The 23,916-nt window shown below is 42.4% G+C and overlaps 1 long non-coding RNA gene across 1 annotated transcript; it reads right to left on the reverse strand.

Moving 5' to 3' along the window:
- Window positions 1-3,152: 3,152 nt before the first annotated feature.
- LOC118016555 lies at window positions 3,153-17,870 on the reverse strand. The gene is made up of 3 exons (XR_004680858.1): window positions 17,739-17,870; window positions 15,560-15,773; window positions 3,153-3,164 (listed from the first exon to the last, which is right to left on the reverse strand). It is a non-coding gene; the product is annotated as an uncharacterized LOC118016555 (long non-coding RNA).
- Window positions 17,871-23,916: the final 6,046 nt, after the last annotated feature.

Consider the following 23,916-nt stretch of genomic DNA (forward strand, 5'->3'; position numbering starts at 1 on the left):
ACTATAATGATCATCACAGAAACAGACATGTAAGTGTGTGTATAGAAATACATATAAATGTAGATGCATAGGTATACCAAGGTTTGCTGACAATTCCTATAGAAAGGAGGAATGTAAAATCTAGCTGAGCTTCTATTCTGAGAGATAAAAAGTAAGAATCTAACCAATTTGTAGAAAAGGAAAACATACTTACCTATTTATTGGTTTAATGTTTTCTATAAAGCTAAAAATATTTTTACTAATTTCCTTTAAGCTATCAGCAAGAAAAATTTTAATCCAAGGTAATTTTATAAAATGGTTAATTTGGGGGAAACAGAAAGGATTTTCATTTCTTACAAATAGATTATTGTTAATATTATAAGAGCTGAGGAAAATATTTAACAGCATAGTCTCAACTTAAAACGACTACTTTTAGGAAAACAAGTACTTTATTTTTTTTTATATTTTTATTTAAATTCAATTATTAACATATATTATTTGTTTCAGAGGTACACATCTGTGGTTCATCAGTCTTACATAATACCCAGTGCTCATTATAATACATATCCTCCCCCAATGTCCATCACCCAGTTACCCCATCCCCCACCCCCTCCACTCCAGCAACCCTCAGTTTGTTTCCTATGATTAAGAGTCTCTTATGGTTTATCTCCCTCTCTGGTTTCGTCTTGTTTCATTTTTTCCTCTCTTCCCCTATGATCCTCTGCCTTGTTTTTTAAATTCCACATATCAGTGAGATCATATGATACTTGTCTGTCTCTGATTGACTTATTTCACTTAGCATAATACCCTCTAGTTCCATCCACGTATTTGCACATGGCAAGATTTCTTTTTTTTTTTTTTATGGCTGAGTAGTATTCTATCGTGTATATATACCACATCTTCTGTATCCATTCATCTGTTGATGGACATCTGGGCTCTTTCCATAGTTTGGCTATGGTGGACATTGCTGCTATGAACACTGGGGTGCACATACCCCTTCGGATCACTACATTTGTATCTTTGGGGTAAATACCTAGTAGTGCAATTGCTGGGTCATAAGGTAGCCCTATTTTCAACTTTTTGAGGACCTCCATACTGTTTTCCACGAGTGGCTGCACCATCATGCATTCCCACCAACAGTGTAAAAGGGTTCCCCTTTTTCTGCATCCTCGCCAACATCTCTTGTTTCCTAATTTGTTAATTTTATCCATTTTGACTGGTGTGAGGTGGTATCTCATTGTGGGTTTTTTGTGTGTTTTTTTTTTTTAACAGAAATGGTATTAGCCTGGGTTCAACTGCAGGAACAGAAACCACTCTATTTTTTTTTTTTTTAGATTTTATTTATTCATTTGACAGAGAGAAAGAGACAGCGAGAGAGGGAACACAAGCAGGGGGAGCAGGAGAGGGAGAAGCAGCCTTCCCGCCGAGCTGGGAAATGCGGGGCTTGATCCCTGACCTGAGCTGAAGGCAGATGCTTAACCGACTGAGCCACCCAGGCAACCCTCTCATTGTGGTTTGATTTGTATTTCCCTGATGCCGAGTGATATTGAGCATTTTTTCATGTGTCTGTTGGCCATTTGGATATCTTCTTTGCAGAAATGTCTGTTCATGTTTTCTGCCCATTTCTCGATTGGATTATTTGTTCTTTGAGTGTTGAGTCTGATAAGTTCTTTATAGATTTTGGATACTAGCCCTTTATCTGATATGTCATTTGCAAATATCTCCCTTCTTTCAGTTGTCTTTTGGTTTTGTCAACTGGGAAAACAAGTACTTTAAACTTAAGCTTCTTATATGGCAGAAGTTACTTATTTTCAGTGTACTTCACACTGGGTAATATCAGTGCTTTCCCTGATTTTTAAATATCTAAAAGAGAATCAAGATGGCATAACAGTTAAGACCACAGACTCATATATCCACTTTCTTTCTCTGCCTGTGTGACCTCATGAAGATCCTTAATCATGCTTTTACCTCAACATTGTTGAGGATGCAGTGAGTTGATCTATGGCAAATTCTTAGAACAGTGCCTGGCATATACAAAGCACTTTACAAGCATTAGTTGTCACTAGTGCTCTTGCTGTTGGTCATAGTCTTCATCATCTAAAAGATGCAGAAAGTGTCTTTGCTGGTGTTTCTCCTGAGTGCCACCAGAAGCCTGCATACCACGGGTAACTAATTCAGTTTAAGCAATAATGACTAAGGTAGGTGATGCTGGTCCTTTGGCTTTAAGAACACCCTAATAGGGACACCTGGGTGGCTCAGTTGGTTAAGCGTCTGCCTTCGGCTCAGGTCATGATCTCAGGGTCCTGGGACCAAGTCCCACAAGTCCCCCTGCTTCTCCCCTGCCTGCTGCTCCCCCTGCTTGTATGCTCACGCGTGCTCTCTCTCTGACAAATAAATAAATAAAATGTTAAAAAAAATAAAGAACACCCTAATAATGAGACAGAGCATGCCTTCCTTTGTAGTTAAAAGACAGAACCAAAGAACTAACATCTCAAGTTCATGTGAAGAAGAATCAGACTGCCTACAAGGGGGAAGAAAACCCCCTTCCCTAACCTGTTTCACACTCTCACTACAAGTGACACAAAAAGGCAAAGCTTGCTTAGGCCTTCCTGCCTACAGCTCAGGTCTCTGAACCTTGAGGTAGTTTTCAGGAACCTTCAAACCAACTCCTGTCAAAGTGTTCCCCTCAACAAAGCCCTTTCCATTCCATCAGGAACCATCCACTAGTCTTTGCTTCTTCTGGGCTGGTTGGTAATTAAAAAGCAAACAACAAACAAAACCTGGCATTAAACGAAATCCTCCACTGTACAGTTCTGCCTCAATCATCAATGACTTTCACAAGTTCCTTACACAATCTGAGACCCAGTTTCCTTAACTGTAAAGTGGGAGTGATAATTAGAGAAGATTTGTTTATACCTGCGTGGTGATAAAACATCTGGGTTCCGATCGTCTTGGGCAGAAGCCGCCCATTTCACACTGTCTTCTGCTACCAGACCCAAATCATACTGGAAATCCTGACTAGTCACAGGTACCCGTAAACCGTCGTATATCACAGAATCCAGAGACCACAGCAGTACCCATTAATATATTACCTGTATTATCAATAGTCAAATGTTTCCAATATCCTTTCTCTTGCTATTCCTTCCAGGAATCTGAATTCTTCATCTTTGGCTTATAGCAGAAGGCTTGAATGGAAAAAAGGAAGAAGAAGAAACATTTGTGGGAGATAGGTCTAAATGTTTCTGGTCAATTTTTATACTATCTACAATAAAAGCATCGGGGAGAGTGAAATCTTTTATGAGGGCACACTACAAAATTAATTTTTAAGGATTTGATCAGTGATTACCCTGAGAATAAGGACAGATTATAAATAATGAGAACAGCGACAAACTCCAGCGCCTTTTCACTTACATGATAACTTGTATTACAATTGTTTCTGATTGACAAAGCCTTTGAAACATACAAACTCAACCAATTTACACACAGGTATTTTTCCAGTTTTTGTTCTGGAACATGAATACTTTTTGAACTTGCATGGTACACCAGCATAGAAACAGATACTAACCCGTTTTACTTATATATAGTTAACTTAGAAAGGCTAAACTTCTCTTTAAATTTGTTAGGATTTTGGGGGGACACCTGAGTGGCTCAGTTGGTTAAGGGTCCAACTCTTGATTTCGGCTCAGGTCATGATCTCAGGGTCGTGAAATCGAGTCCCGTGTCAGGCTCCATGCTCAGCAGGGAAAATGAAATAATTATCTAATAAGAAATAATACTTATTATTAAAAATAAATAAATAAATTTGTTAGGATTTTTTTTTCTCCCAAGTTGGTAAACAAAAAGCTATCGTAGTAGTTTTGAGTTTGGAGAGTGCCAAACAAATCTAATGACTTACATTACTCTATTTTATAACCTGGAAGATCACATCTTACTGTAACCTGACAGCCTAGGTAAGAAGCATTGTGTGCTTTGCCCTTACAGTCTTACTCCTCCCACTGGCTTTGAGCAAAGGCCTCTGAAACCCTAGGAGACGGTAGGGTCACAGGACAGGAGGAGTCTGGGTCCCCAAATTACCACTGGACCAGTGGTATGCAGCTGAAATTTTGCAGCTTATTTGCTGCAGCAGATGTTACTCTAACCAACGCAAAAGCCAAACTCCTGATGTAAATACCCTCATATTTACACATCTTTCCCTAACATAGCTAAAATTTAGAACAAGATATAAGGGAATGCCACTTGAGGACAAATATGGAAACATTTTTTATATATGATGAATTATATAAAAGTTATATATGATGAATATCATGTGCTGATTCCAACAATGGGATTCTTATCGACAAATTGTTCTCCTTCACCCCCCCCCCCGCCCCACACTTCTGAGAACTAGGATAAATTCCCAGATATAATAGGAGGGTCTCAAAAAAGTGACCGACAGGTAAAAATGGCTCCTCTTACAAGGAAGAGAAGAAATACAGCCTGCCCACCCACCCCCCCACAACAGTCCAACAAAGAATCCTTTCCTAGGTCCACTATAGTATGTCCCCTCTATCTTTTCCAACATCCAAAAATGCTCCCAGGAAATAAAGATCCCAGTAGTACAACAGCGCAATCTTGCTTCAAAACCCCATAAGCAGCTTTATTTTGGCGTTATCTCTATTTGCTTAAATGTCATAAAGACGTAATTTTAGGGGACATGCCTCCATTTAGCAGTCAAAGCATCCCTCCCTTTATATGTCTGCTTTACATCTTTTCACTTTTTATTTCAAACTACTTATTTTTAAGCCAGGACTTTGAGAACCCTCCAACCATCTTCCTCCCATCAGAAATTTCCTTCAACATCTGGTCTTACTGATTTACTAGCCTTCTTTCCAGCCTCTGAACTTGAAGGAATCATATAAAAATATTTACTGAATTCCTGGAGGTGATATCTTGGACTGAGCCCTTTTGTTCCTAAACTCACATTTTAGACATCTTTGACCAAAAAGTCTTCAAACAGATAAAAAGTAGTCTCCTCACATTAATCAATAAAAACTTGGGTAAAACAGAATTCTTGCTCATTTGAAGAAAGACCAGACCCATGAAAGAATCCAGGATGAGTTGAAACATAGGCTCGACTCTTCATTATCCCCTGGGTTGGCTGGGTGTTCACTTTCATTTTTGTTTTTCTCTGCAAGGACTTAAGACACAACTCAATATTTAGGGACATATTACTCAATTTACTAGAAATTCCTGAATGTTCCTTAATTAGAAACCAGCAGGACATCATAAAGGACATAACGACTTCTATATAAAAAAAAATTCTATTCTCATTATTTCCTGGGGAAGGGAAGGATACAATGGCCCTGGAAACGGAGGCAAACAATGCTAACTGTATCAGGGGCTTCCTTTCACTGCCCCAGGTAATAAATACAGCTTTCTTTTCTCTTTCCCTCTGTTGAATGTAAATGCAGGCGAATAAGGGGAGGGAGTGTCTACTCCATGAAAGGCTGTGGAAATTCAAAAATGAGAAAGTCATGTTCTCAGCTTTCAAGGGGTTTCTCATCCAGGGCAAGAGATGCAATAAAATTGATCAGATGTGGGATGATGACGGTGCTGCCCATGAGTGTAAATATAACGCCACTGAACTATGCACTTAAAAATAGTTAATGTGGTTAATTTTAGGTTATGTATGTTTTGACACACACACACACAAAGAGAGGGAATAGAGATGTTCTCCTCCCCTTCTTCTGTCAGAGGTAGAATGAATCAAAATAAATCAACTGGCATCAGCAGCGCTCCTTGAGCAAGGGAGAAGCATGAAAAGCCAGTGCGCGTGTTTCTCCCTTTGGGATGCTATCAGACCCAGGCAAACAGTCAAGATTCACATCTTGGTGGGACTCACCATGGGTCATGTCTCATTCCTGGAGGGCAAAGTCAGAGTCATGCCTGCAGGGAGAGGTACATGACTACATGATTACCGCTGAGAAAAATGAATTAATATTCACAAAAACGACTCCCTTTATAGATGACCCGGTAAAGGCAGAACTGGGCTCTTGCTCTCACAGAGGGGCAGGGCCTGGTGATACAGGCGCCCCATGCTCAGAAGGGTTCCTGTATTCGGTTTAGTGCTCTGTTACCACCATCTTGAAATTCTTGATAATTTTTTCCACAAGAGCTCCCATGTCATCACCTTGTACTAGGCTCAGCAAACGAGGTAGGTCACCAGTCCTCCAGAGCGGGAAGGACACAGCCCTTTTCCCTCCAGAGCCTGCGTGAAGGGCAGAGAATAAGGGTAATGCTCAAAAGGACGCAGTCTAAGACGTTCCTCAAATTGCGAGAAGTGAAAAGGAATTCAGGGAGAGACATCTCGCGTGGAAAGGGGTTGTCCCTTCAGACTAAGACACCCAAAGAAAGGGTTGCATGATACAGAGTGTGCATGTGCACATGGTGCAGAATGAAAGCACTCAACTAGTCAGGGGTGGAGGCAGGATACGTAGGTCATAACTTGAAATGCCTTCCTTTGCGGAATACAAGACAGCGTTTGAGTTAACTAGAACTTTGACCTTTATAGCCTTTCTTAGAATACTCAACCCTTCAAAAAAAAAAAAAAAAAGCCTTAGACATCAATGTTAGGATGTGTCACATGGGTCTGGTGGAGATTGCGGGACAAGGGCTAGAATAGGCATGTTGGCTTTGTTGCTTTCTTTCTGAGCTCCGGTGGAGAAAGTCACTGGTGCTGACCTCTCTATCACCTCACATCCTAGGCGTGCAGGAGGCTTCCTGAAGTCACAGAGTTTTCCGCAATGCAGGAGCCCTCCAAATTTTATGACTCACCCATCTGTAGTAAAGATGGGCCCATGAGAAGAATGAAGGACCTAAGGACTGCCTGCCCCCGTGTTGTGGTGAAAACTAGATTATGTCATTACTACATAATTCTTATCTCTTTCTGTACTGTTTGAAATTTTTATATTATATTATTATATTGTATTTATTTATTTATTTATTTATTTATTTATAGCTTATTGGGGAATGTCAATTCATTAGGACAAAAACCTGAATTTTTTGCCAGTAACTATCCCTACATGTCTTATATAAGTAATGCCTTCCTTTTTATTATCTTGACGTAAATCCATAAGTTTTCAGACATTCTGACTTACACAAAGAGTATCCTTTCAGCCAGTAAGACTCAGCTCTATTTATTCTAAAATTTCAGTACTGCATTTGATTCAAATCCCCGCTGTCTACCTGACCCCCAGCCCAAAGCCACACCTTTGGTTTGACTGACCTAAAATGGAGGGATGGGTTGCAAGGTCTTTCACATCTCCCCTTTCCCCTTCCTCTATCCAGCTCCTTCCTTCCCTGTCAGGGGAGAGCTTACGTAGCAGGAAAAGAACAAAAAATACCCTCCTAACTGGGCCAGGTCACAGTCCCACCTGAGGTTGGTGGTAATTCTGTTCTCACTCATTGGCTCCAACATGGTCTACTGGTACAAAGCTCACTTGTCCCATCCGATTGTCCCCAATTCTCTGGAAAAGCAGACATCCAAAAAGGGAATAAAAATGACAGTCATCCTTTCCGTATTTCCCTTTTTCTAAACAAGAATTCTTGTGGAACCTCCAGTTGGCCTTGGGAAAAGAAAGCATCTCTTCCACAGAAATGTCAGTGGAGGGATAGCCTGCTGAGATGTGTACCCCTGAAACAAATAATATATGTTAATAATTGAATTTAAATTAAAAAATAAAAAAAATAAAGTACTTGTTTTCCTAAAAGTAGTTGTTTTAAGTTGAGACTATGCTGTTAAATATTTTCCTCAGCTCTTATAATATTAACAATAATCTATTTGTGAGAAATGAGTGTAGAGCTGATGTAGAGCTGGTTCCTGAATGTGTTTCTATCTCAGACCTGAGGGGAAGTAGCTGGACCACTGTTGGCTTTGCTCTGAACCAAGATTGTGAGATGTAGCTGTCATTCTAGGACAAGTGGAAGCCTGTTTGTTGTAGCTGGAATGCCTTTATTAAAATTAAATCAAATAGGGCGCCTGGGTGGCTCAGTTGGTTAGGCGACTGCCTTCGGCTCGGGTCATGATCCTGGAGTCCCGGGATCGAGTCCCGCATCGGGCTCCCTGCTCGGCAGGGAGTCTGCTTCTCCCTCTGACCCTCCTCCCTCTCATGCTCTCTGTCTCTCATTCTCTCTCTCTCAAATAAATAAAATCTTAAAAAAAAAAAAGAATACAGTACTTGCTATGGCTGGTATCATACTTGATGTTATAACTGCTCTTAACACCCCTACTAGTTACCTGGTTGCTGGTTATTGATTGTCTGGCCTAGTCAGTTAGTGAATTTTTATTTGGTTATTTGGTACACCATTTTCCTTTTTATTTCTTTTTATCTTCACTTCTATTTGATCCATTGTTAATATTGCTATACCTTATTCATTATACATTTCCTGGAGTTTTATAAATGCAGCACCTGTTTTCTTTCTCACCAGTAAATACTAGACTTTTAAAAAAATTTTCAGGATGTAAAAATAAATAAAAAGTAAACATTCAGATAGAGTTCTTACAATCAGGTATATTCGACCCAAATCTCATTAAATGGAAAAGTAACTCTCAGCAAATAATTTGCAAGTATAAAAGACATTGGGACGCCTGGGTGGCTCAGTCGGTTAAGCGTCTGCCTTCGGCTCGGGTCATGATCCTAGAGTCCCGGGATTGAGTCCCGCATCGGGCTCCCTGCTCAGCAGGGAGTCTGCTTCTCCCTCTGACCCTCCCCCCTCTCATGTGCTCTCTCTCTCTCTCTCATTCTATCTCAAATAAATAAATAAAATCTTTTTAAAAAATTAAATCAAATAATAATAATATATGACCCGGGCAGTGATGGTAGAGGTATACACCGATAGCATCTTCCTAATACAGTGAAGGGACATTCACCAAGCCTTAGAGAGGAAGGATGAGGACAATCTGCTACAGGAGAGAATGTCTTCCCTACATCCTCATTGGAAAGCAGAAAGCATCCTGCTGGAAATTTACAAGTGGAGCAAAGTTTCTTAGACTTGGCACTACTGACATTTAGGCCAGGTAATGCTTTGTTCTGGGAAGCTCTTCACACATCCCTGGCCTCTACCCACTCCATGACAGTGGCAGCCTTCGCCAAGATACAAACACCTACAAACGTCTCCAGACATTGCCAACTATCTCCCAGGAAGGCAAAATCGCCTCTGGTTGAAAACCACTGCCGCTCTTACAGGCGGAGGGGAATCATAGTCAAAGGTTCAAGGTGTGGAAAAGTGGACATTATGAAAACTGTACATAGTTCCATCTTAGTGGAGTGTGAGATACGGAGCAGACCAGCTAGTGGTGGGAGGTGGGAATGGAGAAGCATGGGAGGCTGATAATGGAGGGTCTGGTAGAACATACACAGGTGAAGGAATGTCATCTGTTTGGTGATGACAAGTCTCAGAAAGAGGATGACATATGAGATTTGAGTTCCAGACAGCTGGTAAGAGGCCAAGGGAAGAGTAAGACTTCAGGCAGCTGGATCACTCAGGACCTATGTCAGAAGTCAAGGCACAAGATGATGAAAAGCACCTAAACTGGGGGAGCGGCAGGAGGGACAGGAACAGAATGGCATGTGCACTGGAAGCCTGGGGGACCAGCCCTGCAACTGACAGCAAGAGCACACAGAGGATGGGCCATCACACTCCACAGCTGGGAAGGAGAAAAAAACTGGTTATGTCGAGGTGTGAATGCCTTCTTTCTCCCCTTGGTTGATTTAAGATCTTAGCCTATGGAAATCTATCTCATCTGGGCAGTCTTCTGGATTTCCCAAGGATGAATGCCTTGAGATTTTAAGCAACAAAGATGCTTACATTTTGATCCTTACCACCTTACGTAACTTGTTCAACACACCAATCATCACAAACAACACAGCAGGGCTTTGTCTGTAGCCTAGAATCCCTCTTTTCAAATACCATCATGACATTACCCCAACACTGGCCAAATTACCAGCAAGGAGTTGTCATGGTGTTGATATTATCTCTGGCAAACTATTAAAAAGAAAACATGAGAGAGGCCAAGGTACTCTAAAAAGAAGAAAAGGCTCCTAATTTGATAAAAATGACTTTGCCCCAGGTTGGTACTTTATCTTAGAAGAAAACGTGGCTACAATTTTGATGTGATGCTTTATAAATTCATTCCACTGGAAGCCTTTCTGAAAAGGAAAGCTTTGTAGCAATAGTATACGTACAAAAGCAAAGGGATGTTGGTTGTAGAATTGAGCAAACATCAACGGCATTTTTTTAGAGCTACCATACGACCCAGAAATTGCACTACTGGGCATTTGCCCCAAAGATACAAATGTAGGGATCTGAAGGGGTATGTGCACCCCGATGTTTATAGCAGCAATGTCCACAATAGCCAAACTGTCCAGCGACAGATGAATGGATAAAGAAGATGTGGTGTATATATAAATGGAATATTATGCAGCCATCAAAAGGAATGAGATCTTGCCATTTGCGATGAAGTGGATGGAACCGGAGGGTGTTATGCTGAGTGAAATAAGTCAATCAGAGGAAGACATGTATCATATGACCTCACTGATATGAGGAATTCTTAATCTCAGGAAAACCTGAGGGTTGCTGGAGTGGGGGGTGGGGTGGGAGGGATGGGGTGACTGGGTGATAGACACTGGGGAGGGTATGTGCTATGGTGAGTGCTGTGAATTGTGCAAGACTGCTGACTCATAGATCTGTACCTCTGAAACAAATAATGCAATATATGTTAAGAAAAAAAAAAAGAAGAAGATAGCAGGAGGGGAAGAATGAAGGGGGGGAAATCGGAGGGGGAGATGAACCATGAGAGATGATGGACTCTGAAAAACAAACTGAGGGTTCTAGAGGGGAGGGGGTGGGAGGATGGGTTAGCCTGGTGGTGGGTATTGAGGAGGGCATATTCTGCATGGAGCACTGGGTGTTATGCACAAATAACGAATCATGGAACACTTCATCAAAAACTAATGATGTATGGTGATTAACATAACATAATTAAAAAAAATCAATGGCATTTTTACTGTACTATATGGAGGGAGCTCGTGAATAAACTTTTCATGATAAGCAACCGGGGAAGTTAAGTTCCCCTTTTTAGCCTCTTTTTCTGTTCTTCTCAGTGGCCCATATCGTTTAAACCAACAAGCAGCAGCAGTTGAACTACACAAAAAGTTCCTGATAAACAACAGCTAAGGGAGGGAAGCAAATGGGCAAGATGTAGCTCTAGTAACATAAATCTCAATGCAAATCCAAAGCCTGCCATTCATGGCTTCAACAGCGCCCCCAAATGACACAGAAAGGCATTGGCCGGATCTCTTAAGTATATCTTTCGCATGTTAATGTTACAAGAATGTAAAAAGGATTCCATTTCCTTCTTGATATATTCTCTCCCAATGTCTTCCAGGTCCAAAGATTTGGAGACTCTCCAAACAACACATAATAATGTGAGAGGAGGAAGGAAGCGAAGGAGGCGGGAGTCGTGAGGGGGGAAAGAGGTGAAGAGCAATTTGCATTTCTCTTGTGTTCCACCCTTGTTTAACAGGCTATAATCAATATCACTACTGATTTGGTTTCAGCTAAGTTGCAAGCACGCCTGGTGTCAGCACTAGGAAAGCTGGTCACAATATTATGTATGGGGTAGGAAGAGGGTGTCTCCATTTTTAGGCATCCCTTGGCTAGTGGCATCTGCATTCTGTTCTTGGTTGCCCAACGCAAATTGCCTCACTTCTCTGTGTAACATAGACCTCAGCAGTCAAGTGGGACCCAAAATCAGCGCCGCTGACCCTCTTAGACACCCTTCTAAGACAGCGCTACTCAAAGTACGGGCACGGGGCAGTAGCACATACGTCATCCTCAAGTTTGTTAGAAGTTCCGAATGACAGGCTCCACCCCAGGTTGACTGAATTAATCACCAACTTGGATGCACTTTGAGAAGCACTGCCCTAGAACCATGCTGCTGGTCTGCAACCTGCCTGTTCCCAGTCCACTGGTGGGTAAATACAGAATCTGGGTGGAAACATTTAAAACGTTCATAGACATCTGACATGATGGTCATATCCAAGGACATGAGCAATGGACTCATGTCCTTCAAAAGGAATGGACCAATGTGGGGTTTCAGCATTTGTGTGGGGACTTGGCATGAGGCACAATCTGCTCCCAGTCACGGGTTAGGGGAACCCCACATCATCATGATGGATTTAAAAAAAAAGTCCTTCATCACAGGGTCTGAAAAGTATGACTCTAGAGCAAAGGTCAGCAAACTTTTTCTATAAAGGACCACAGGGTCCGTAAAGCTTAATATCTTAAGCTCTGTAGGTCGTAAAGTCTCATTTACCTGTGATTATAAAGCAAGAGCAGTAAGAACGTGTAAGCAAGTGAGCATGGCTATGTTCCAATAAAACTTTATCTACCAAAACAAGTGGAGGGCCAGATTTGGTCCACAGGCTGTTCTGTGCCAATGCAAACTCCTACTTAAAGGATGACTGCTGGCCAAATATGATGCCATCAGAAGACTATAACCCTTACTCTTGAGAACTGAGATGAAACAAATCACCACAGTCCCCTAATTTTGTCAGTGATTTTCCCTACTTACAGAGGCCACAAGAAATAGAAATTGTTCCTGCCCCTTTGCTCCTATCATAATGGGAAATCTATGAGGATAAAGCCAAACACATCTAGGGGCACCTGGGTGGCTCAGTCGGTTAAGCGTCTGCCTTTGGCTCAGGTCATGATCCCAGGGTCCTGGGATCAAGCCCTGCATCGGGCTCTCTGCTCAGCGGGAAGCCTGCTTCTCCCTCTCCCACTCCCCCTGCTTGTGCTCCCTCTCTCGTTGTGTCTCTCTCTGTGTCAAATAAATAAATAAAATCTTCAAGAAAAAAAAAAAGCCAAACACATCTGGACAACCTTCAACTACCACCCTAGCAATAATAAGAGGACTGAAAAGGAAATGTCCACATCAGAGAAAGAAAAGCTAAGTCTCCCTGCCTCTAGTTCAGGGTTCTACAAACTGTGGTCCATTGGTGAATGGCATCTGCCAAATCCAGCCTGCCACCTGTTTCTATAAAGTTTTATTGGAACGAAGTCATGTCCACACAATGACACATTGTCTATGGCTGTTTTTGAGGTATGGAGGTAGAGGGGAGCAGCAACCTTATGTCCCACAAAGCTTAAAATATTTACTATTTGGATCTTTACTGAAAAAAAAAAAAATGTGGCCTCCACTATAGTTCCTCCCATGACTGGCAGCCCCTTATTCCAGTCCAGAAAGCTCCAAGCAAGTAGATAAGGGGACAGTTTTCCAAGTTGCCATTAATAGGACTCCTGCCAACAACTTTCTCTGGGAAAGTCTTCCTTTGCTAAACAAAGTGGCACAGTCAGAGAGGCTTCTTGCCGAGTTTCTCCCAAGTTTCTCAGTGGCTTTCAAGTTCCTTTTAAGTACGTTCTTTCACTATTAAAAATATATAGGCAGAGTTACTAATTCATGAAGCAGTCTATTAGTCATGTAAAGGCCGCATTAACTTGGTGCCTTTTTACACTAAATTCATACGAAGAATATTAAAAGCCTTGACAAGCAGGAAAAAAAAAAAAAAAAAAAACCTTAACAAGATAGTAACATCCTTGCATCTAGATCTCTGGAACATTCCCAGAGTGAGTGAACAGTTGCTAAACAAATGGGTTCCCTTATTTCCCAGAGAATTGGGGGCTGTTTTTGTCCAAGTTTCAAAGAATAGAAAGCATCATAAATACATGGAGCAAACTTCAACAAACAAAACCTTCCGGCCTTTGAATTCATTGTAAGTAACACTCATAACCTGAAGGAAAGTAGGCTGCACTAGTTTGGGTAAAAGCAGAAATTCACAAAAAAAGCTCTGTGTAACACGGTGCTAACAAAACACAGTTGTTTTCACCGGTAGCCAGTTGGAAGGAAGCCAGGGCTGTGTCCGTTACCTAGTGGTCCGTGGCACCTTATAAATACTACGAGTGCCACCTTCTGGTCTTCTGATTCTATTGCATGCCCCTAGTCCTGTCTTGGCCTCATTTCCCCCAAGCCGGTGAATCATGTGTATCCTAGAATCACGGACTCCTCAAAAAAGAGATCTGCAGAGATCTCTACAGATCTTTACAGACTGTGGAGATCCTAGACCAAGCTGCTTTTGCGCTGGCTTTCAATACTGACGTTTGAGAGCCCCAGATTGGGAAGACCAGAATCACTTCTTTTTTTTTTTTTTTTTTAAGATTTTATTTATTTATTTGACAGAGAGAGAGAGAGCACAAGTAGGGTGAGCAGCAGAGGGAGAGGGAGAAGCAGGCTCCCCGCTGAGCAGGGAGCCCAATGTGGGGCTCGATCCCAGGACCCTGAGATCATGACCTGAGCCAAAGGCAGACGCTTAACGACTGAGCCACCCAGGCGCCCTGACCAGAATCACTTCTAACTCTACTTCTTGGTTCCAAAAGCTGGAGAATTCTGTGGGGCAGAGAGATAGGATTATACAGCTCAGCTTATGCCCACTTGTAGCTCTCACCATGTCCCAAAGATAGCCAGGCAAAGAAAGGGTAGTCACTGGAGAAGCTGAAGAAGATGAGAGGTACTTTACTATTCCCTGATAATGAGGGAAGGGACTCTCAGGTTTGAGACCAGGTTTCTTTAGGCAGGCTGTCATGCTCCTCATGAGAGTATTTTAGGGGTCAAAAATGGGTAGGAGAAGTAGTTGCTCTTCTGTTTTCTAACACTTGCTGCAGAGATGAGATTAAGTACATAAACAGAGGAAGCACCCAGAACCTGCTGCGAGAAGCCCACTTACATAACCCCAAGAAGAGAACCAGCCTTGCCCTTCAGAGACAGGAGCTCTCTGCTTTGCCTGCCTTCACCCCCGGTCACACTCTGGATACAGAACAGAGCAAGGCCTGGTCTTAAGGTTTCAAGGAAGAAGATCAGGAAAGGAAGGCTTACAGTGTGACAAGGAGGTAAGGCCCAGTGGGAAATACATCAGGGTCTGGCGGGGGGACAGGGCAGGGCGGGGGGCAGTGAAAGTTGTATAGCCCCCTCCTTGACAGAGATGAGGGTCTGGCCTGCCTGTGCTAAACTCTTTTGCTTCTGATTTGAAAAACATTTGGCTTCCTGAAAAGTAAAAGCTACTAGGGGCCTTTTCTTAATCCATCTTGCACATCCTCAGAATTGGCGTCAACAAGTCACAATGGGAGTTTCCACCAGTCGTCCCTGGGCGGAGTGATGATGGCAATGATACAGGGCCAACGTGGCCCAGAGCCCCCAAGGGGAGGGACAGGAAGGATGTTCAGAGGGATCCTCTGGGCTCTATCAGGAAGAGGGAGAAACACATCCCTCTAAGGAAAAAAGGCATTTGTCTCAAAGAAAAATGGTTGTATTGGGGGGAAATGTCATACTTAATGAAGCCAACCAATGGCAAAGGAAGCAAGCTGCCATCTCTCCGGAATATTAGAAAAATAATGTTTATGTTCAGGAGACGTTGTTATGATTTACAATTATAGCTGCCATTTGTTGAGGGACACTGTTTTTCTTTCATCACATAGGCATTTTTACCTGTTTTACAGATGATCAAACTGAGGTTCAACAAAATGCAGTTAACTTTTCCAAGGTCAACAGGGAGTAGGTAGAAACGAACCCAGTTCTGTCTCCAAGTCTGTGCTCTGTCCACTCTGCTCCCAGCTTCCACCCTTAGAGCTGTTGGTTTGTTCTCACAAAATAAAGCCTGCACATGAGCACTTTGTATGGAGATCATTTCTGAAACTGAAGCCTGGAAAGACAGATTTCCACATGGGGATCAGAGATTTGCAGAACCATCTCTACGGACAACTCGCTCCCAAACTCCCAGCTGAGGACCAGGGTGGCTGGGACTGCCTCTAACAGTTCTTCCTGCCGCAGGAACCATGGTAGCTGCCCAACTCTTGCCAAGTCAGCAGCCTGAAATGCACTGCCCATTCTCAGCCCCACACAGTCACTATCTCACTGTCATCTTTTCTGTCTCCTGTACTTTCAATTTGGACCCTTCCAGGGTGAGAAAAAGGGGCTACGATTTATAGCAAGTAGATGTTTTACACTGAGGCCTGATAGGGAGTTTCACCAGCCACAGCCTCCTACAGCAGAAGCCAGCCTTGGTTACTCAACGATCAAGAGAGATAAGGAACATCTCCACAATGACCAGAGAAGACACCAAAAACAGCACAAAGACCCAGACAGAGACTAGCTACCCTATACCGATTTCCATGGTCCTCCTTGCTAATATGCGCATGACTCCTTAAGGAGTGGGAAGGGAAAAGGCCAATCTTTAAGCAGAGAGAAATCTGAGAAATCTCCCAAGTTTGAATCCTGAATCAAATGTTTATCCCAAAGACATTGAGCTAATTTAACAGAGACTATTTAAAAACAGAAGAGACAACGTTACCAAGATACCAAGAACTGGCAAGTTTTAGATTTCTTTTTCCTACTCCCAAATGGAATATGGGATTGAGGAAAAGATGAGGTCACTTATGGAAAATAAAGAGTACTGGTTTTTGGGTTTTGTTTTTGTTTTTGTTTTTTTGCACATTTAAGTTATAATGTGTAAATGTTGTCCTGCATGTGCTTTTGTGTTTGTGTGTTTTATGTCAGATAGCCTGATTTTCTTTTTGACATACAAGGATTTCAGCAAGGCATTTTTATAGTCTCATGATATCTTTGTGGACAAGTTGAAGAAATATGGGCTGGATGATAAAACACTTATGTGAACTCTCAAGCTGCCTATATTTTGTTCCTTTTTGGACACCAAATTTTCAGGGAGACAGTGACAAAGTGGATTTTCCTGTAACAAAATGGCCAGAATGACGAAGAATCTGGTAATCCTGTCCTAGGGGGGATAGAATGTTTTATCTTAGAGAAATGAAGGCTCTGGGTGCAGGAGGGAAGGAGGTATGCATCTGTGATAGAGTGGAATGAGTGCTGTCTTGGAGGCAACCAAGATTCAAATCATGAATCTTCCTTACTACAAAATGCTTTGTGTCATCCACATGCACTCACCATGCTCTGTATTGTAACTCCATTTTTTGCAACAATATCTACAGGGCAGGGTGAGCAATGCAGCCTACTGGGAGAGAGCTAGAGCTAGAGAGAAATGGGGTAGCCATGGTAGGAAACCTAGGAAGAGAACCAGCAGCCCCAGGGAGGTGTTGATATTCACAAAGTATGCTCATATTCTATATAAGGCATTTCTGGAGCAGTTCCAGATGGAAGGCAATAGGGTTCTGTCACCAAGATGCAATGGGAATGTGGCTTTACCTTAATGGGCAAGTGGGGTGGAGACGGTCGGAAGGCCAAATCTGGAGGAGGGCTAGATCCAAGAGAGATCCTTCCAAGAGCTAATGGAGATGATTGCAAATAAGGCTGAACCCTGGATGTGGACCCGACAGGAACACGGCTGGAGATTAATCCCCTGCCAGCTTGGCTCTAAAGGAGGATTTCTCAAAGACCTTACTGAAGGAGCAAGATGTGCAGAGAGCCCAGAAAGAAGAGAGTGTGTCTGCCCCCGAGGGAGGTATAGAAAGCGCCCAGCTGCCCCCTTCTGGACCACAGATGACAGGACCTACTGGACCACAGACTTGCCTGGAATTCCACTTGAGGATGATCATTCCTTTCGCTTAAATATAAATGGTCCTTAAGTGTTTCTTATCACATTGTCAGCATCCTTGGGAGAAATAATATATTGAGCATTACAGTGCATTAATACCTTAATGAGGCTTGGTTCCCGAAGTCACACTCATTTTCAGTCGCAACAGCTAAGCAGGATCCAGACAGCAAGATCAGGAATCGACTTTGTTTAGTTCAGATGATTGTTTGGGAGAGCCAAACAAGGGCATGATGCCCCTTGAGGGCCTAGGCCGGCAGAGCAGGGAGGAGCCCTGCATATCTAGAAGCAAGGACAGACAGAGAATGAGGATGAGCCCAAGAAACAGGAGAAAGGTGGGGAGGAGACATCTGAGGGGCCCTGAGGCGAACCTCATCCACCTTGTAGTTCAGCTGAGGGCCAGACCCATCTATTCCTGCTTTATTTCATATCTCTTTGCCAACAGCTAAATAAACATGCACTGACTCAGTGCATTTCTTGATCATTGGAAAAGATTATTCTTAACAGAACAGCTAAAAGAAAACCATTTGTCCTTTCATAAAGCATGATGTCACTAAGATTAATCTGTTTTATCTGAAGTCCTTTGAACTAAAAATCAGACGTGGGCCTTTTGCAAAATGTGAAGAGCCAATCTCTCCTCACCTCTTTTCATACCCAGAACCTGGGCAAATAACTAGAAAATAAGAGGGACAGGGGGACACCCAGGAAGCCAAAATAAATGGTCCGAAGTCAGTGCATTAAACACAGGCATTTGAATTATGTGCCAGCCTTTTTGGTTCTTCTCATGTTAGAAAGTAAAACTAAGATGGAAACCCAAGAGTCTCCTAGAAGCAGGTACCCTGACAGTTCTAAGAAGTGACCGTTATCAGAAACAGAGAAATACCATAAACCTAAGAGAGCTTAACAACTAGGGGTCGTGTACACAGAGGAAAAGGTCTCTAGTTGTCTCAAAATCCTTGAGGACATGGAATGTTCAAGTTCACGATTAAGGCGAAGTTACTGAGAAAAGACAAAATGGGATGAAATGATTCTAGGAATACTCACCTCTAGTTAAGCCTCACAACCTTTATTGTCTGCATCCTATACTGGGGTCCTTCTAGTAATTGAAAATATTTAATATCTTAAATGCATCCCTAGGCATGACGGAGTTAATAAAGATTAAACTGCCAGTGAATTAATTATTGGATTCATGAGAGGCAAGTCATCATTGGTAAGGTGCTGTGCTAGGAAAAAAAAAAAAAAATGTGCAAAGGATTAGTATGTCACCCAAATTCAGACATGAATGAGACTCAAGCATCTCTCAACAAACACCAAGACAGAGAATTTGCTATAGAAATAATGTAACATTGGGGGTGCCTGGGTGGCTCAGTTGGTTTAGCAGCTGACTCTAGATTTTGGCTCAGGTCATGATCTCAGGGTCATGGGATCAAGCCCCAGGTCAGGCTCCACACTCAGTGGGGAGACTGCTTCAGGATTTTCTCTCCCTCTGCCACTCCCCCGCTTTCTTTCCCTCTCTCTCTAATAAGTAAATAAATCTTAAAAAAAGAAAAAAGAAAAAGAACATAACACAAAAAAATTCCAGAGAGAACAGATGAGAGAATCACCAAGCTGACCTATCTGTGATGGTCTCTCACTTCTAAAGCCTAGAGGTGGGTGTGAGATCCTGGAGGCTCCTGACAGGATCAGGTGGTTGGGCAGGGGTCTCCTTATTCCAGTTTCCATGCTTAGATCTGATCCATACATAGGTACACTCCCACAGAGAGCAACCTACCATCTCTCCAACAAGAGCTCATTCCATGCCATCCAGTGGGTCTGCATCAAAAAGACACACCAGCTCATGGAGGTAAGAGGTTCTTAAGAGGTTCACTGGGATTCCTAGGACTGAGATGCGGAGGAGACAGGAGATAAAGTGCATTTCCTATTTGGTCCACTCCAGCCCCATGAACATTTTTAGAAAAGCCTACAAGTGAAGAATATTAAATATGATTAGCCTTACGCAACTCAGTATGGAAACTGGAAAATCTTATCAAGTACTGAGAACAGTAAGTTTTATTAACCCAGGTAGAGTTCTTACAAAATATTATTTCTTTTTCAATAAACTATTTAAGGGTGCCTGGGTGGCTCAGTCGTTAAGCATCTGCCTTCGGCTCAAGTCATGGTCCCAGGGTCCTGGGATCGAGCCCCGCATCGGGCTCCCTGCTCTGCGGGAAGCCTGCTTCTCCCTCTCCCACTCCCCCTGCTTGTGTTTCCTCTCTCGTTGTGTGTCTCTCTCTGGTCAAAAAATAAATAAAATCTTAAAAAAATAATAAACTATTTAAGAAGACAAGAAAATTACATGTTTTTAAATACGATAAATTTGGGTGGACATTTTTCGTTGCCTTTCCAGCTTCGGTTTTGCTTTCTCATGCTGTTGATTTTCATTTGAGAACTTCTCCCTTGCTTTCTTTCTATCCACTGGACTCTTGAGGGCTCCACTGTCCCCACAGGAAGTTAATGACCCAGCCTAAGTCATCCAGTGCATAGGATCTCCCTACATCACAGTCAAGCTTCAGAGGTGGGCTTGTGATCTAAATCTGTTCAATCAGAGAGAACCCCAGAAGCTTTACAGGATCCGCTGGAAAAGAGGCAGTGGGTAGGGAAGGTCTGAGGCTGGAAAACCTGGAGCCACGGGGCTGACCATGGAGGGAAAACAATATAGAGGAAGCAGAAGTGAGAGACGGAGAGAAACAGAGTCCTGGTGACACACCATTTGAGCTGCTTCATCAAACAGCCCTATATATACCTCTTACTTTTGACAGCCATTAAATTCCCCTCTTGCTAAGTCCATCTATGTTGGTTTTCTGTTAATAACTACTAAAATCACTGGCTGTAATGATTTCAGATAAATGAGATGCGACTCTGTGGAAATGAGTATTTATAGAGCCAATAATTGTTCATCAGTTAATACTTTTCACTTGTCTCTCAAAATCATATTTTCCTCTTAAGCTAAACCTCAGGAATTATTAATTGTTCCCAATGATAGGACTCCCAGTTTTTGCAGCTGTAATCTAAAGCACATTGGAATATTTCCTCTTGCCTTCCTAAAAAAAAACCCCAAATCAGGATTTTTTCACTGAACTTTCCTTAATTTTTTTCTCACTAGAATTACCCTTCATTTTCTCTCAAAATTTTCTTAACTTTTTTTCCAGTGAAATCTACTATGAAACATTTCCTCTGAAATTGCAACGACTTTCTCTGAAAATTGCAACAACTGAAAACAGTGGGTTTTAAATGGTGAATAATTCATTAATTATTCTTAGGACTCATTCTCAAAAACAATTATTACATTTGGCCTACATAACATGAAATAGTGTATAAAATATATGGAAATTATTTAAAAAGGGAGGAGGGCCCCAATCCAAAACAAGCAAAGAAGGGAAAAAAAAAAAAAAAAACCCGCCTGTGAGTAAAACAAACATATTTCACACACGTCTTCACCCACCCGGTATGAGTCTAGTGCAAAGGGTGAGTCAGCTTCACACCCAAGCCACCCCACATCAACCTCAGAGCCAGTCCCGGGACTGGTTGGCAAGGTCAGCCTAACTCCCCTTGGCTCAGCTCAGGCTGGCTCCTTCTACACAGCAATGCTCCTGCTCTCAGGCCCCAACAGGGGAAAAAGCCTTCTTTTTGAATGGGCATAAAGTGCCTTATTGAAACCAGGCAAGCTTCCTCCTTGTGGGGCTGACCTCGCTACTCTGCCCACATTCCCCCCCAAGGTGCAGACAGTGGCTGGAGCTGAGGAAATGCCTTTCTGCAGTTTGGTGCAAATGAAATTTGAGAAATTTGCACAGTATGTGTGGAACCCATTGTTCATATCTAAGCTTATTAGCTGTTTTCCTCCTGAGAGCACAAAAGAGCTCCTGAGAGTGAAAAGGAATCCCGTAGGAGGAGGGGAAGCCTGAGGGGCCTCCCAGAGGACCCTTCCCTGCAGGCCTTATTCATTACAAAAGACTTCAGCAGAGGCCTATCGAAAGGAGGTCACAGGTATTTACCTTTCTTCTCCGTCTGTTTCAATCTGTTTTACGGAGGAGAGAAAAATGCCAATGCTCTCCTCATCCTTGAGCCCTCGATAAACTCATTCTGCACATTTTTGTATAGAAGAGTAGACTTTTTAAACAACAAAAGAAAATGTCATTGGAACAGACTTAAGCTTTATTCAGAAACTGATTTCTTACCTTAGCCTCACTGGATTACAACCCTCTCCCACCCCAGTCCTGTCATTTCTTACAAGTGAGGCTTTGTCAGAACCAAAGAGCATCAGCCTTTACGGCCTAACACATCCTTACCTATCACCCACCCTTAATAACACTGCAACAGGGCTCACATAGAGACCTGTGCAGGGGATGGGACCAAAACAGAGCCATAGTTTACAAATGCACTTATGTGACGAGGAAGCTAATGTATGTGAAGTAAGGTAGAAATAATCCAAAAGAGCGGATGTTCCAAAACCTACCAGTATTTGTCCTTGTGTATATGGTTAAATACGTCTGGTAATTAACCTCAGTTAATGTATATGTGATCATTCGGTAAATATTAATTAAATGCATTCTTTGGGCCAGGCGCTGTGCTAGGAGCTAACTACACACACAAAAAATGACAAAGAAATATCTGCCTTCAAAGGTTTCTCCTTCTGGTAAAGAAAACAAGACAACCATGTTCTAGAGAGTAGAAGCAAACAGTGTGGGATATTCAGGAAAATGAACATACTCAGGTCCAAGTGTTAACAGGATGGGTCACGTGGCTAACTGCCAAGTAGCTTCTCAGGATGGCCCCACCTTGGTAAACTTCCCAGAAAAAGGCCTGCTGTGTTCCCCGAAAGCTCAGGTACCCGATGCTGTCTGCGCACTGACCGTGAATCTGTCACTGGGACATTAACTTATATTAACTGAGCTTAACCAGGAATTCTAATTCTAATGCACAAGTTCACAATGAAACGTGCTTCGTCTTGAGCATTAGCGCTTGAGGTGGTGAACAGCCAGCTCACGCTGCTTCACAAGACAGCTCTACTCACACATTCTCCACCTCGGTTATGTTATGCTCTGGGGAATGTTTAGATGAGCACAGAGTCCAAGCTAGAGAAATCATGTGCATGGAACACATGTTGGATGACTTCAGGCTATGGCAGGTGGGGAGCCCATCTCCACACTGGTGAGACATGCTGAGGATCCCTGGACGGTTAAAACAATAGTCACCCTCCCCACAACCAAGGCAAGGGCATGCTTTTCCTGCTGACCAACCTACTGCCTTACCAACTCTTTGTAAAGCTTAAATACATGTAACTTTTATATATGTACATATTTCTCTGACTGCAGATAAATTAAGAGAAAAATTAAAATTACCTGTGATCTCCTAGATTTGGGGATGTTTCCCATGCCCCCCCATAATCTTTATAACATTTGCACAGATAGATGATAGATATATGTATACATTTGCAGACATATATACATCTACATATATTTACATGTATCCCATGATAAGCTAAGGGATCTGGAGTGTTTCATGTCAGCACCATGTCACACCCAAAGACATTTCGGTTCAGCATCTAAAATAATTGACAAGTGGGGCACCTGGGTGGCTCAGTCATTAAGTGACTGCCTTCGGCTCAGGTCATGATCCCACGGTCCTGGGATCGAGCCCCGCATCGGGCTCCCTGCTCAGCGGGAAGCCTGCTTCTCCCTCTCCCACTCCCCCTGCCTGTGTTCCTGCTCTCGCTGTGTCTGTCTCTGTCAAATAAATAAATAAAATCTTCTTAAAAAAATAAAATAAAATAAAATAATTGACAAGTAACTTAAATATTTCCAGTAGTCTGCAAAAAAAAAAAAAAAAAAAGACAAAGCAGGAATATATTTAGCAGAAATTCATAAAAACCCTTTTACCTCATTTGACTGATTCCCTCAGTGTCTCACCCTACAATTCTCTCCCAGCACCCCAAAAATTTACCCCCTTCAAAATGCACTTGGTCTTTTCAAACCAACAGGCTTTCTTGCTTGCTCTGTCTTCTTGGTCCTTTGGCAGTATAAATCTGGCTATCCACCCCATCAGCATCAGCACCATTCAGAATCTACTTTCCCTACTAATCTGTAAGCAGAGTGAGGGAAGTGAACATGTGTTTCTTCTTTCCAACCAAGCCCCAGTACCAAGCACAGTGTGTTTAATACATCTGATGATCACTGAAAACACACACACACACACACACGGTTTTGCAGAATTATGTCAATCCTCATCTACCCTTGAATCAGTT

The sequence above is a fragment of the Mirounga leonina genome, unplaced genomic scaffold, assembly GCF_011800145.1.
Source record: "Mirounga leonina isolate KUSES-001 unplaced genomic scaffold, KU_Mleo_1.0 Mir_168, whole genome shotgun sequence".
Lineage (NCBI taxonomy): Eukaryota > Metazoa > Chordata > Mammalia > Carnivora > Phocidae > Mirounga > Mirounga leonina.